The 13,145-nt window shown below is 36.6% G+C and overlaps 1 pseudogene; it reads right to left on the minus strand.

The window, feature by feature from the left end:
- Window positions 1–63: 63 nt before the first annotated feature.
- LOC115940379 (cytochrome c oxidase subunit 5B, mitochondrial pseudogene) lies at window positions 64–1,044 on the minus strand (annotated as a pseudogene).
- Window positions 1,045–13,145: the final 12,101 nt, after the last annotated feature.

Below are 13,145 nucleotides of genomic sequence, written 5' to 3' on the forward strand. Positions count from 1 at the left end.
CCAAGTGTCTTTACTGGAAAGAAGAAACTTTACAGTACATTTTGAGTAAGTTAGTGCAAAGGCTCAGTGGGCCAGCTGGTGGGGCATCAGCTTGTAATGGGTTCCACAGCTAGGGCATCGCTAGGTCTCCCCTTTGTGATGATGGCACTGTTTACTCTTCACAGATGCCGTCCACTATTGCTTTTTGGTGATAGATGGGACTAAATTAGGAACTTCCTTGGTGCCTGAAGCTGCCTTTGGGGGTAGCATATTGTATGGGTCCAGTCCCTTCTGTTCAGCCATCATAACCTTCCTCTCCAGCCCATTCAACTGCTTGCCATCAATAGGAACACCACTTCCAGATGCCATGGAGTGCACTGCAGGGACTGCATTGGGACAATGGGCCCTGACAGCCTGCGTGGCCAGCACTCCAGCTCTGCAAAGTAACCTTAAAGCCATCAGGCCTATTACAATGCATTTATATGAATGGTAAGATTTCATTAAATAATTGTTGGTAAGTATTATTTCTCTTAATTTTTTATGGACCACAGAATCTCTTAGCTATGGTTGCTTTAAGATTAAACACTAGTTTTACTTACAGTATTTGTTTCTTGTCTAGTAGTATGTCTTGCTAAGTAGACTATAAACTTACATAGATCAGGGATTATATTTCTGTGACCCTCAGAGGACTTTGCATAGAGTTTGCAATAGCAGCGTAGTATGTTGCTTTTTCTGATTCCCTGGAAAAATGAATAGAATATGTTTCATTCCACAGAGCACTAGGAAAAGCACCTGATTCCTTTTGGGGGCAATGAATCAAACTATCAGTGTTTACTTCTGAGGGCTGTCTATGTGTTCAGCACTGTGCTAAGAGAGGGCTTGGTAAGTATTGGTTGCTTATTGATCGATTACCTCCAGAGAGTGATTTGTGTTTTTGTGGTAGTCTATGGATGAAAAGTCCTTTTCAAAAAATTGTGGGTAAAATAACTTGTTTGCGTTTTCCAAGGATATGAAGATTATTGTGGTAGTCTGTCCTTTTGAAAAAAAATAACTTTATTGAGGTATAATTCACATACACCTCACCTATTAAAATGTATACAGTTCAATGTTCTTTAGTGTATTCACATGTATTAGTACTTCATTTCTTTCTATGCAAAATAATATTCCATTGTATGAATATATAATATTTTGTTTATCTGGTTGTTCATTAATGGACATTTGGGTTGTTTCCACTATTTAGCTATTAGAAATAATGCTGCTATAACCATTTGCACAAGTTTCTGTGTAGACATGTTTTCGTTTCTCTTGAGTATATACCTATAGGTGGAATGCAAAGTCATATGGTAACTTTATGTTTAATTGTTTGAAGAACTGCCATTCTTCACCAAAGTGGCTGCACCATTTTATATTCTTATAAATAGTGTATGGGGGTTCCAATTTCTCCACATCTTCACCAACACTTGTTATCTGAGTTTTTGATTCTAGCCACCTAGTCGGGAAGAAATGGTATCTTATGGTTTTGATTTGTATTTCCCTGATGACTAATGATGTCAGGCATCTTTTCATAAACTTATTATTTGCCGTTTGTATATCTTCTTTGGAGAAATGTCTATTCAGAACCTTTGCTCATGTTTTTAGTTGGGTTATTTATCTTTTTGTTACTGACTTGTGAGTGTTCTTCATACATTCTAGATTCAAGTCCCTTATCAAATATATGATTTATAAATATTTGTTCCCATTCCATGGGTTATTTTTTTCACTTTCTTTATGGTGTCCTTTGAAGCACAAAAGTTTTAATTTTGATGAAGCATAATTGATCAATTTTTCTTTTACTATTCATATTTTTGGCATAATATCTGAAAATCTTTTGCCAAATCCAAGGTCATGAATATTTGCCCCTATGTTTTCTCCCAAGAGTTTCATAGTTTTTGTTCCTACATTTAGGTCTTTAATCCATTTTGAACTTATTTTTGTATATGGTGGGAAGAACCCAACTTCATTATTTTGCATCCAATTGTCCCAGCACTATTTGTTGAAAAGACTATTCTTTCCGCATTGACTGGTCTTGGCACCCTTGTTGAAAATCAGTTGGCCACAAAAGTATGGGGTTATTTCTGGATTGTCAACTCTATTCTATTGGTCTATATGTCTGTCCTTGTGTCAGGACCACACTGTGGTGATTACTGTTGCTTTGTAGTAAGCTTTGAAATTGGGAGTGAGTTTTGAAATTGGGAAGTGAGTCCTTTTAGTTTTTTTCTTCTTTTTCAGGATTGTTTTGACTACTCTGGGTCCTTAGCAATTTTATATAAATTTTAGAATCATCTTGTTAATTTATACAAAGAAGTTGGCTGGGATTCTGATAAGGAATATGTTGAATCTGTAGATTAGTTTGGGGAGTAATACTATCTTAACAGTGTTAAGTCTTTCAGTCCATGAATGTGGGATGTCTTCCATTTATTTAGATCTCCTTTAATTTCTTTCAACAGGGTTTTATAGTTTTTAGAGTATGAATTTTACACTGCTTTTGTTAAATTTATTCCTAAGTATTTTATTCTTATTGATACTATTGTGAATGAAATTGTTTTGATTTCATTTTTAGATTTTTTATTGCCAGTGTATAAGAAATGTAACTAATTTTTGTGTATTGATCTTGTATCTTACAAACTTGTTAAACTCATTTATTAATTGTAATAGATTTTTAGTGGTACCTTAGGATTTTCTTTTTTTTTTTTAAGATTTTATTTATTTGAGAGAGAGAGTGAGAGGGAGAGAGAGAGAGAGTGCAAGTGGTGGGAAGAGGCAAAGGGAGAAGCAGACTCTCCACTGAACAGGGAGTCTGACGTGGGGCTCGATGCCAGGACTCTGAAATCATGACCTGAGCCAAAGGCAGATGCTTAACTGACTGAGCCACCCAGGTGCCCCATGATTTTCTATATACAAGGGCATATCATCTGCAAGTAGAGATGGTTTTACTCATTCCCTTCCAATATGGATGTCTTTTATTTTTTTTTCATATTTAATTCTCTTGGCTAAAACTTCCAGTACAGTGTTGAATTAGAAGTGGTGAGAACAGACATCTTTGTCTTGTTCCTCATCTTAGGGGGAGAGCTTTCAGCCTTTTACTATAAATTATGATGTTAGCTGTGGGTTTTCATAGATGCTCTTTATCAAGTTGAAGAAATCCCTTTCCATGCCTGGTTTGTTTAACTTTTTTTTATCATGAAGGGGTGATGGATTTTTTTTCAAATTCTTTTGAGATGATTTTGTGATTGAGATGATTATTGATGACTTGTTTTTTGTTCTATTGTTATGATATATTACATTAATTGATTTTTAGATGCTAAACCAACCTTGAATTCCTGGGATAAATCCACTTGGTCATAGATCTTTCCTTTCTTCTCTCCTGGTACTGCCTTTATCTGTATATTGTTGTGCTTAATGATGTCTTACATTTCTCTGAGGCTGTTTATTTTTCTTCATTCTTTCTCCTCTATGTTCTTTAGTTTACATAATATTCATCAATCTATCTTTAAGTTTACCAATTCTTTCTTCTGCCAGTTCAAATCTACTGTTGATCCCCTTCTAGTAAATTTTTTTATTTCAGTTATTGCATTTTTTAACTCCAGAATTTCCATTTGATTCTTTTTAAAAACAATTTCTATCTCTTTTTTGATTTTTCTATTTGGTAAAACAGTGTCCATATACCTTCCTTTACTTCTTTAAACATGGTTTTCTTTATTTCTGTGAACATATTTATAATGGCTACTTTCGAATATTTTTCTGTTAAATCACACTTCTGGTTGCTCTCACAGGAAGTTTCTGTTGCCTGCTTTTATTTTTTCTGGAGTATGGGTCAAACTTTTCTGTCTCTTTGCATGCTTCTTAATTTTTATTAATATTATTGATACAGTAATTTTTATGGACAATTTACATAATATATTTTAGTAACTCTGGGCAGTGGTCCCCTCATTCTGGGGCTTGTTATTGTTACTTGCTTGTTTGTTTAGTGATTGGCTGTATCATTTTAGTGCCATCTATTCCCTGCTTCCCCCACCCTCCTCCCACCCACCAAGGTAAAGAATCTGATGTTGCTCCTCAGGGAGGTACAGCTTTTAGGTGTGCCCACAGTCACTTTGGGATGATAGCAGCAGTGGTAGGGCCCTTTACCACTCTTTCTCTGACCATACTCAGCTGTTAAAACTCCGGTAATTGCTGCCTGGTTGCTCTGTTTTTTTTTTAAAATGTCCTAGGGCATAAATTCCTCGACAAATGAATCCAATCAAACTGTGGCTCTTTGGACAGAATAGTTTCTGAGATCAGTGTGATATTTGTTCTGACCCCAGGAGGGCTCCTCCCAGCTGTCTTATTCCCCAGTTCTCTAAACTGCTGACCAGCCCACAGTCTAGGCCTTTTCTTTATTACATACACAAATCTCCTTCCAATTGCCTTTTATCACAGCCTCCACTTTCTTGAGAGTGCTCTTCGGTTAAACTTCTCCAAGCTCTATTGCAAATGAAATCAATTTCTTTGCGAAGAGATCAGGAGCTATCTGTTTTATGGCTGCTTCTTCCTTAGGCAAAATCTCTGGGCTAGGACTCTGGAGCTAGAAGTATGAACAATGGCAAGTTTCTCTATTGGTGACTCCCCACTATACGAGCCTCAGTCCCACAAGTGGGAGTTCGGTGGAAGAAGGGAGCTCCCACTTCTTGACTGCACTTACCTGGGACTTATCTCCAGCAATAGGCAGCTGGGGACAAGATGAGAAACATTGAAATCTTGCTGGCTTCTAGGAAGAGGTTCCTCCCTCTGGGAGAGAACTGGGGAAAGGGGGAGCCACGTGTTCCTAGCTGCAGCAGTCTTGAGTAGAGTGTCTGCCTCACTGTGCTGGTGTGGGGTGGAAGAAATGGTCTTGATTCAAATACCACAGACTCTCACTTATAGGAAATTTTTTAGGTTTTGTTGAATAGATGTTTCTTCATTTGCTGTTTACACACAGGACCATTTCCAGAGGCTTTGGTTGCTTGCTTTTTCATAATTCTCTCCAGTTTGACTGGGAGTGAGTCAGTGGAACTCTTTGTGCTGTCATGCCATGTTCATAGCAGTCTATTGCTCTTGACAACTGTCTACTAACCTGATATTATGAAGATTCATTCAACTCAAGCCAGTAAGAAAGTCTCTTAATTCATTATGGGAATTCAGGGCCTTTCAGGCACCCATTTATTTTATTTTTTTTTATTATTATGTTAATCACCATACATTACATCATTAGTTTTGATGTAGTGTTCCATGATTCATTGTTTGCATATAACACCCAGTGCTCCATGCAGAACGTGCCCTCTTTAATACCCACCACCAGGCTAACCCATCCCCCCCCCGCCAGGACCCTGTTTGTTTTTCAGAGTCCATCGTCTCTCATGGTTCATCTCCCCCTCCGATTCCCCCGCTTCATTCTTCCCCTGCTGCTATCTTCTTCTTCTTTTTTTTTTTAAACATATAATGTATTATTTGCTTCAGAAGTACAGATCTGTGATTCAACAGTCTTGCACACTTCACAGCACATACCCTCCCCAATGTCTATCACCCAGCCACCCCATGCCTCCCACCCCCCACCACTCCAACAACCCTCAGTTTGTTTCCTGAGATTAAGAATTCCTCATATCAGTGAGGTCATATGATACATGTCTTTCTCTGATTGACTTATTTCGCTCAGCATAACACTCTCCAGTTCCACCCACGTCATTGCAAATGGCAAGATTTCATTCCATTTGATGGCTGCATAATATTCCATCGTATATATATACCACTTCTTCTTTATCCATTCATCTGTCGATGGACATCTTGGCTCTTTCCACAGTTTGGCTATTGTGGACATTGCTGCTATAAACATTGGGGTGCACATACCCCTTCGGATCCCTACATTTGTATCTTTGGGGTAAATACCCAGTAGTGCAATTGCTGGGTCATAGGGTAGCTCTATTTTCAACTTTTTGAGGAACCTCCACACTGTTTTCCAGAGTGGCTGCACCAGCTTGCATTCCCACCAACAGTGTAGGAGGGTTCCCCTTTCTCTGCATCCCCGCCAACATGTGTCGTTTCCTGACTTGTTACTTTTAGCCATTCTGACTGGTGTGAGGTGATATCTCATTGAGGTTTTGATTTGGATTTCCCTGATGCCGAGCAATGTGGAGCACTTTTTTATGTGTCTGTTGGCCATTTGGATGTCTTCTTTGGAAAAATGTCTGTTCATGTCTTCTGCCCATTTCTTGATTGGATCATTTGTTCTTGGGTGTTGAGTTTAAGAAGTTCTTTATGGATTTTGGATACTAGTCAGGCACCCATTTAAACAGAATTCAAATCAGGGATGCTTGGAGACCCAGCTCCCAGTTCAGTTCTTTCTAAACACTTTTCCTACGATACAGTGGTAACATTTTTTTTGTCTTTCACAAATAATAGTTGTATTTACACACTGACATTTTTAAGTTGGTCTTGGTGACATGGTTTCTTGGGTTTAAGTTTGGAGTAGCTTAACAGCTATTATTTTAAGTTGTCACTCACCTCCTTGTTTATATTATTAACAATAGTCAAGCTGGTAGGCTTGGGCAGTGCAGTTATAGAGTAAAATAGAGTTCTGCATTTGTGGTCTTACTCAACTGGTACTTCATGTGGAGTTGTCTGGCTGGTCTAGAGACAAATGTCTGATGTGTTGGCCTGCATTACTCGTGATTATTTGGGACAGGCAGAGATCCTTCATTTTCCACTGCTACTTAAGTAGTAATGTCTGAACAAAGAGCAGAAGCCCTTTTTAGCTATATTGTATGGGAAAGCATAAAATTTCTTTAAGATTTTATTTATTTATTTGAGAGAGAGATCACAAGCAGGGAGAGGGGCAGAGAGGGAGAAGCAACTCCCTGCTGAGCAGGGAGCCCGATGCGGGACTCGATCCCAGGACTCTGGGATCATGACCTGAGCCGAAGGCAGATGACGCTTAACTGATTGAGCCACCCAGGCACCACAAGGAAAGCATAAAATTTCTATTTCCACCCCAGAAAATACTCAAATATCTTTTTATTGTATGTATCATTCTCTCTATAAAGGAAGAAATACTTTACCTACATAGAAAGCAAACCTGAGTCATTAACAGACAACAAGGCAAGATTTAAAATGCTTAGAGATAATTATAACAAATTTATAATAGTAGAAGACAGAATTCTTTTTTTTTTTTTAAAGATTTTATTTATTTATTTGAGAGAGAGAATGAGAGAGAGCACATGAGAGGGGGGAGGGTCAGAGGGAGAAGCAGACTCCCCGCCAAGCAGGGAGCCCGATGCAGGACTCGATCCAGGGACTCCAGGATCATGACCTGAGCCGAAGGCAGTCGCTTAACCAACTGAGCCACCCAGGCGCCCAAAAACAGAATTCTTACATTTTATTTTATTTATCAAGCTAATCACTCAAATCTGATTTTTTGGCATCTTTCACTAGGTTTAGACAATCTAATGTCAAGAAAATATCTTACTCTTTGTTATAATATACAAATGTGTGCTTTCATTATATACCTTACTCCCCTCCCTGTTCATGGTTGGTACATTTGGCCTGTATAGGGACTTCAGGAAATCTTTAGAGTTAAAAGTCTTTCCAATTTTCAGTTGAAATGAGTTTGTGGTTTTGCCAGAATTGTCTTGTCATTTTCTTTTTGACAATGAAGAATGTAAACTTTTATCATGGAATTTTTCATACAACTCAGGTCCATGCACTATATAGCTGGATTGTGCTACATTGGCCCAGGTATACTAGGCCTTATTAATAGGACTCACTTTTTCAGGAAATAACAGCTATTTAAAAGGGGGATGGAAGACAAGGAAGGGAGGAAATGAAGGAAAAAAAGAGCAGTTCTTCTAAGGACATTGTTCAGGCATGGGATATATGCAGATGAATTTTTTCCCTTTTTATTGTGAAGAATTTTGAAAATCAACTGACAGATCATGTATCATTCTTGATCTTGTCATTTTATTTATTTATTTAGAGAGGGAGAGCAGTGGGGAGGGGCAGAGGGACAGGGAGAGAGAGAATCTTAAGCAGGCTCCATGCCCCCATGCCCAGTGAAGAGCCCAACATGGGGCTTGATCTCACAACCCTGAGATCATGACCTGAGCCAAAATCAAGAGTCAGATGCTTAACTGATGGAACCATCCAGGCACCCTTTGACCTTGTCATTTTAATCTAGCAGTAAATAGAAAACAAATGTGTTTCTTTTTCCTTTAAGGTATGGTCACAACATCTTGCAAAAGCATTTTCAGTAAATTAAAGATAATAAGCTATTTTTTTCCCTCTGTTTTGATTACTGTCATTGTGTAAAAGGACAGCATTCCATGGAATTGTTTTAATTACCCTGTTGGTATGCACCATGACATCTGGTGGCATTGGTGAGCTCACCTGATGGACCACAAAGAACCCTGATTTATGAACCTATAATTGGGTTTCCAATAAACATTTGTCAAAATAATGTATTAGTTCAAACCAAAGACTTCTTTATTTATTCATATAAAAGAGCACTTAACTTTCAACAAAGAATTGCCTATCATCAAAAACACTCTATAAATGAATCAGATTTATGAAGACATGATTCTAGAGGGTGACTGCTCAGACTACTGCTTATTTTAACTCTTTAGAGGACTTAGTGTTCTAGCTTGCTTGTTTTCACCATATTCTTTCATATTTTTACTTACAAATAATGTATATTTTAATATTCACTTGTTAAGGTACTTGTTACAGAATGAATACAGTGACTTTTAAAAAATATTTATTTAGTTGTGAAACTAATATATCTGTAGCAGGTATCATTTTACAGTTACTTCAAATTCTGTTACAACAACATATTTTTATCTGTTCTTATTCAGTGTACTTCTAAGTAAGAATGAAATGTATACGGCCCTCAAACTAGTTTGTAAATTGCTAAGGCTTCTGATGAGGAAATTATTACTGATCTTTATTTTAAATATTTTAGCTGTTTTATTTATTTACTCATTAACATATTAGTCTGTTTCTGTTGAAAATTCACATTGATAAGTAAGATATGTAATTTATACAGCATGTATCCCTTGGAGACTTCACTTTGTAGAGTATGTTGTTACTAAGTACCATATGAAGCATTATTTTAATGTTTAATAGTTACTATCTTCTTTTTGTATTGTAGTATAATATACATAATATAAAATCTACCATTTTGACCAGTTTTTTTAAGTTTTTATTTTAATTCCAGTTAGTTAACATACAGTGTTATATTAGTTTCAGGTGTACAATATAGTAATTCAACAATTCCATAGATCACCCGGTGCTCATCACAAGTGCATTCCTTAATCCCATCACCTATTTAACCCATCCCCCCAACCACCTCCCCTCTGGTAACCACCAGTTTGTTCTCTGGGGTAACAATGTTTCTTGATTTGCCTCTCTGTCTTTTATTTTCCCTCTGCTTGTTTGTTTTGTTTCTTAAATTCCATGTATGAGTGAGATCATATGATATTTGTCTTTCTCTGACTGACTTATTTCACTTAGCATTATACTCTTTATCCCATCCATGTCATTGCAAATTGCAAGATTCCACCCCTTTTCTATGACTGAATAATATTCTATTGTATATATATGTGTGTGTCTATATACACACATCACATCTTCCTTATCCATTCATATATTGGTGGACGTGTGGGCTGCTTCCATAATTTAGTTATTGTAAATAATGTCGCAATAAGCATAAGGGTGCATGTAGCCCTTTCAATTAGTGTTTTTTTTTTTTAAAGATTTTATTTATTTATTTGACAGAGACACAGTGAAAGAGGGAACACAAGTAGGGGGAGTGGGAGAGGGAGAAGCAGGCTTCTCGCTGAGCAGAGAGCCCGATGCAGGGCTCGATCCCAGGACCCTGGGATCATGACCTGAGCTGAAGGCAGATGCTTAACAACTGAGCCAGCCACCCAGGCACCCCTCAATTAGTGTTTTTGTAAGTTTTGGGTAAATACCCAGTAGTATGATTACTGGATCATAGGGTAGTTCTAGTTTTCTCTTTTTGAGGAATCTCCATACTCTTTTCCACAGTGACTACACCAGTTTGCATTCGCACCAACAGTGCAAGAGAGTTCCTTTTATTCCACATCCTCACCAACACTTGTTTCTTGTGGCTTTGATTTTAGCTATTCTGACAGGTGTGAAGTGGTATCTCATTGTGGTTTTGATTTGTGTTTCCCTGACGGTGTGTGATGTTGAGCATATTCTCATGTGTCTGTTGGCCAGTTGTATGTCTTTGGAGAAATGTCTGTTTATGTCTTCTGCCCATTTTTAATTGGATTGTTTTTTGGGTATTGAGCTCTATCAGTTCTTTATATATTTTAGATACTAAATATTGGGTATGTCATTTGCAAATATTTTCTCCCATTCAGTAGGTTGCCTTTTGCTTTTGTTGTTTCCTTTACTGTGCAGAAACTTTTTATTTTGATATAGTTTATTTTTGCTTTTATGTCGCTTGCCTCAGGAGACATAGCTAGAAAAATGTTGCTACAGCTGGTGTCAGAGAAAGTATTGCCTATATTCTCTTCTAGGATTTTTATGGTTTCAGGTCGCACATAAATTCAAAATCCATCTTGAATTTATTTTTGTGTATGGTGTAAGAAAGTGGTCTGTTTTCATTCTTTGGCATGTAGCTGTCTAGTTTTCCCAACACCATTTGTTGAAGAGACTGTCTTTTTCTCATTGCATATTCTTTCTTCCTTTGTTGAAGATTAATTGACATTATACTTGTGGGTTTAGTTCTGGGTTTTCTGTTGTGTTCTATTAATCTGTGTGTCTGTCTTTATGCCAGTGCCATATTGTTTTGATTATCACAGCTTTCTAGTATATCTTGACGTCTGGAATTGTGATACCTCTAGGTTTATTTTTCTTTTTCAAGATTGCTTTGGCTATTGGGGTCTTTTGTGGTTCCATACAAGTTTTAGGATTGTTTGTCTAATTCTGTGAATTAGAATGCTGTTGGTATTTTGATAGGGACTACATTAAATCTATAGATTGCTTTGAGTAGTATAGACATTTTAACAGTATTTGTTCTTCCAATTCATTAGCATGTCTTTCCATTTCTTTGAGTTGTCCTGAATTTCTTTAATCAATATTTTATAGTTTTCAGAGTACAGATCTTTCATTTCTTTGGTTAAGTTTATTCCCAGGTATTTTATTCTTTTTGGTGCAATTGTAAATGGGATTGTTTTCTTAATTTCACTTTCTGCTGCTTCAGTATTAGTGTATAGGAATGCCACAGATTTCTGTACATTGATTTTGTATCCTGCAACTTTAGTGAATGCATTGATCAGTTCTAGTAGTTTTTTTTGGTGGAGTCTTTAGGGTTTTCTATATATAGTTTCAAGTCATTTGCAGATAGTGAAAGTTTTACTTCTTCTTTACCAATTTGAATGTCTTTTATTTCTTTTTGTTGTCTAATTGCTGTGGTTAGGACTTGCAGTACTATATATAAAAGTGGTGAGAGTGGATGGACTTCTTTTATAGAAAAATCTGTGATCAAATCAGTCAGACTATGTCTTAATTTGTTAAACAAGGACATAAAGGAATTTAGAAAATCCTTTTCTCTCATACAAAGCCTGACTTTCAGGACTATTTCTTATCCTCATTGACTTGAAAATTCTATTTTGTGGTCCAAGCGATTACTAATTTTTATTTCTCTTTATTTTAATGCTGCAACAATCTTAGTATCATCCTAATTTTCAAGGAAGATAGATAATTTTATCTATCTTTATGATACATAAAAGAGGAAAGCTGTTGATACACTTCAAAAAATACTGTGCTTGCTATCTGTAGATCAAGTGACTGTTTTAGATAATCTGGCTTGCATATGACATTAGCCTATAAATGAAAATAAGGTTAGATGACCTCAGAAGAAAATGTGGCCTATGGCTATTGATAGTAGGCTGGTAGTAACCTAAAATGTTCCTTGGCTGTGTCCACTAATGGTATCTTGTGTGTAGACCTTCAGAGAATCCACTCACACTTATAAGCCCTGTTTCCTGAGATTTGGGTAAAGCAGATGGTCCAATCCTGCTGTAGCATGAATCTTTGAGACCTGGCAAAAAAGACAATTTTGGATATTGATAGATTTTTGCAAGATCTTTTAAAAAATAACTAAAATTGGCTTATAAAAAAACCCAAGAAAATTTTCTAAATGGGTGGTAAACAAAATAAAATATACAAAATAAAAATGTTTTGCTTGCCATGGTTAATGTACTGTTGAACACTTTTACAGTTAGAGTTTAAGATGATCCAGCCAAGTACCAAACTTACATTATACATGGGAAAGTTAATACCATAACATCCTGAGAATGTCTCTATGTTTGTGTAATTAAGGGATGTTTTCTCTGTTAGACCATAAGCAACTTGAGACCAGGACTTAATCACTTTTGTATTTGTAGAGTACAGCATGATAACTGGAACATTGTAAATACTTAAGATATGTTTGTTGTCTGTGTAGATCTTTGCTGATCTCTGACCAAAAGACTAGTGAAAGAGAACGCAAAGGAAATGATGTACATCTCTTTTTAGTGTTTTATGCTTGGGATAATACCCCATGATAAAGGAACCTAATGATTCAAATTTCAACTTGTGTTGACCCTGAAAGGATTTTGAATGGCCCAGTTTAATAATAGGCAGGGATAGTAGGGAGAAACAGATTTCTTGGCAATCTGATGTAGTATAAAACACCTTGAAGTGCTGTGAGTATCATAGCCTCCATAAGCTAACAAGCCAGGAATCCTATAACATTTATGACACTGATAGGAGTTTAAAAACATATGCTGTGTAAGGTTTCATTTGATGGACTGCAAATATTCTGAATTGTGATATCTCCTGGACATAACATCATACTAAAATACCATGGCAACTCTTTCTTTTTATTCATACGGATATTTAAAAAAATAAAAATAAAAAGATCTTGTGAGAAGGTGAGCAGAAAAATTAGTCCTTTGATTTCTAATTTATGAATTGTAAGCCTTCGCTTTTCAGGACTTGAAAAATCTTTCAATTTTCTCCATTTCTAGCCAAGTATCAAACAAAGGGGGATAGTTGGGATGAAAGTTTAAAGAATTTTAAGGACAAGGAATTGTTGGTTCCAGTTA

This window comes from Leptonychotes weddellii, chromosome 4 (genome assembly GCF_054177405.1).
Source record: "Leptonychotes weddellii isolate Sample4059 chromosome 4, ASM5417740v2, whole genome shotgun sequence".
NCBI lineage: Eukaryota > Metazoa > Chordata > Mammalia > Carnivora > Phocidae > Leptonychotes > Leptonychotes weddellii.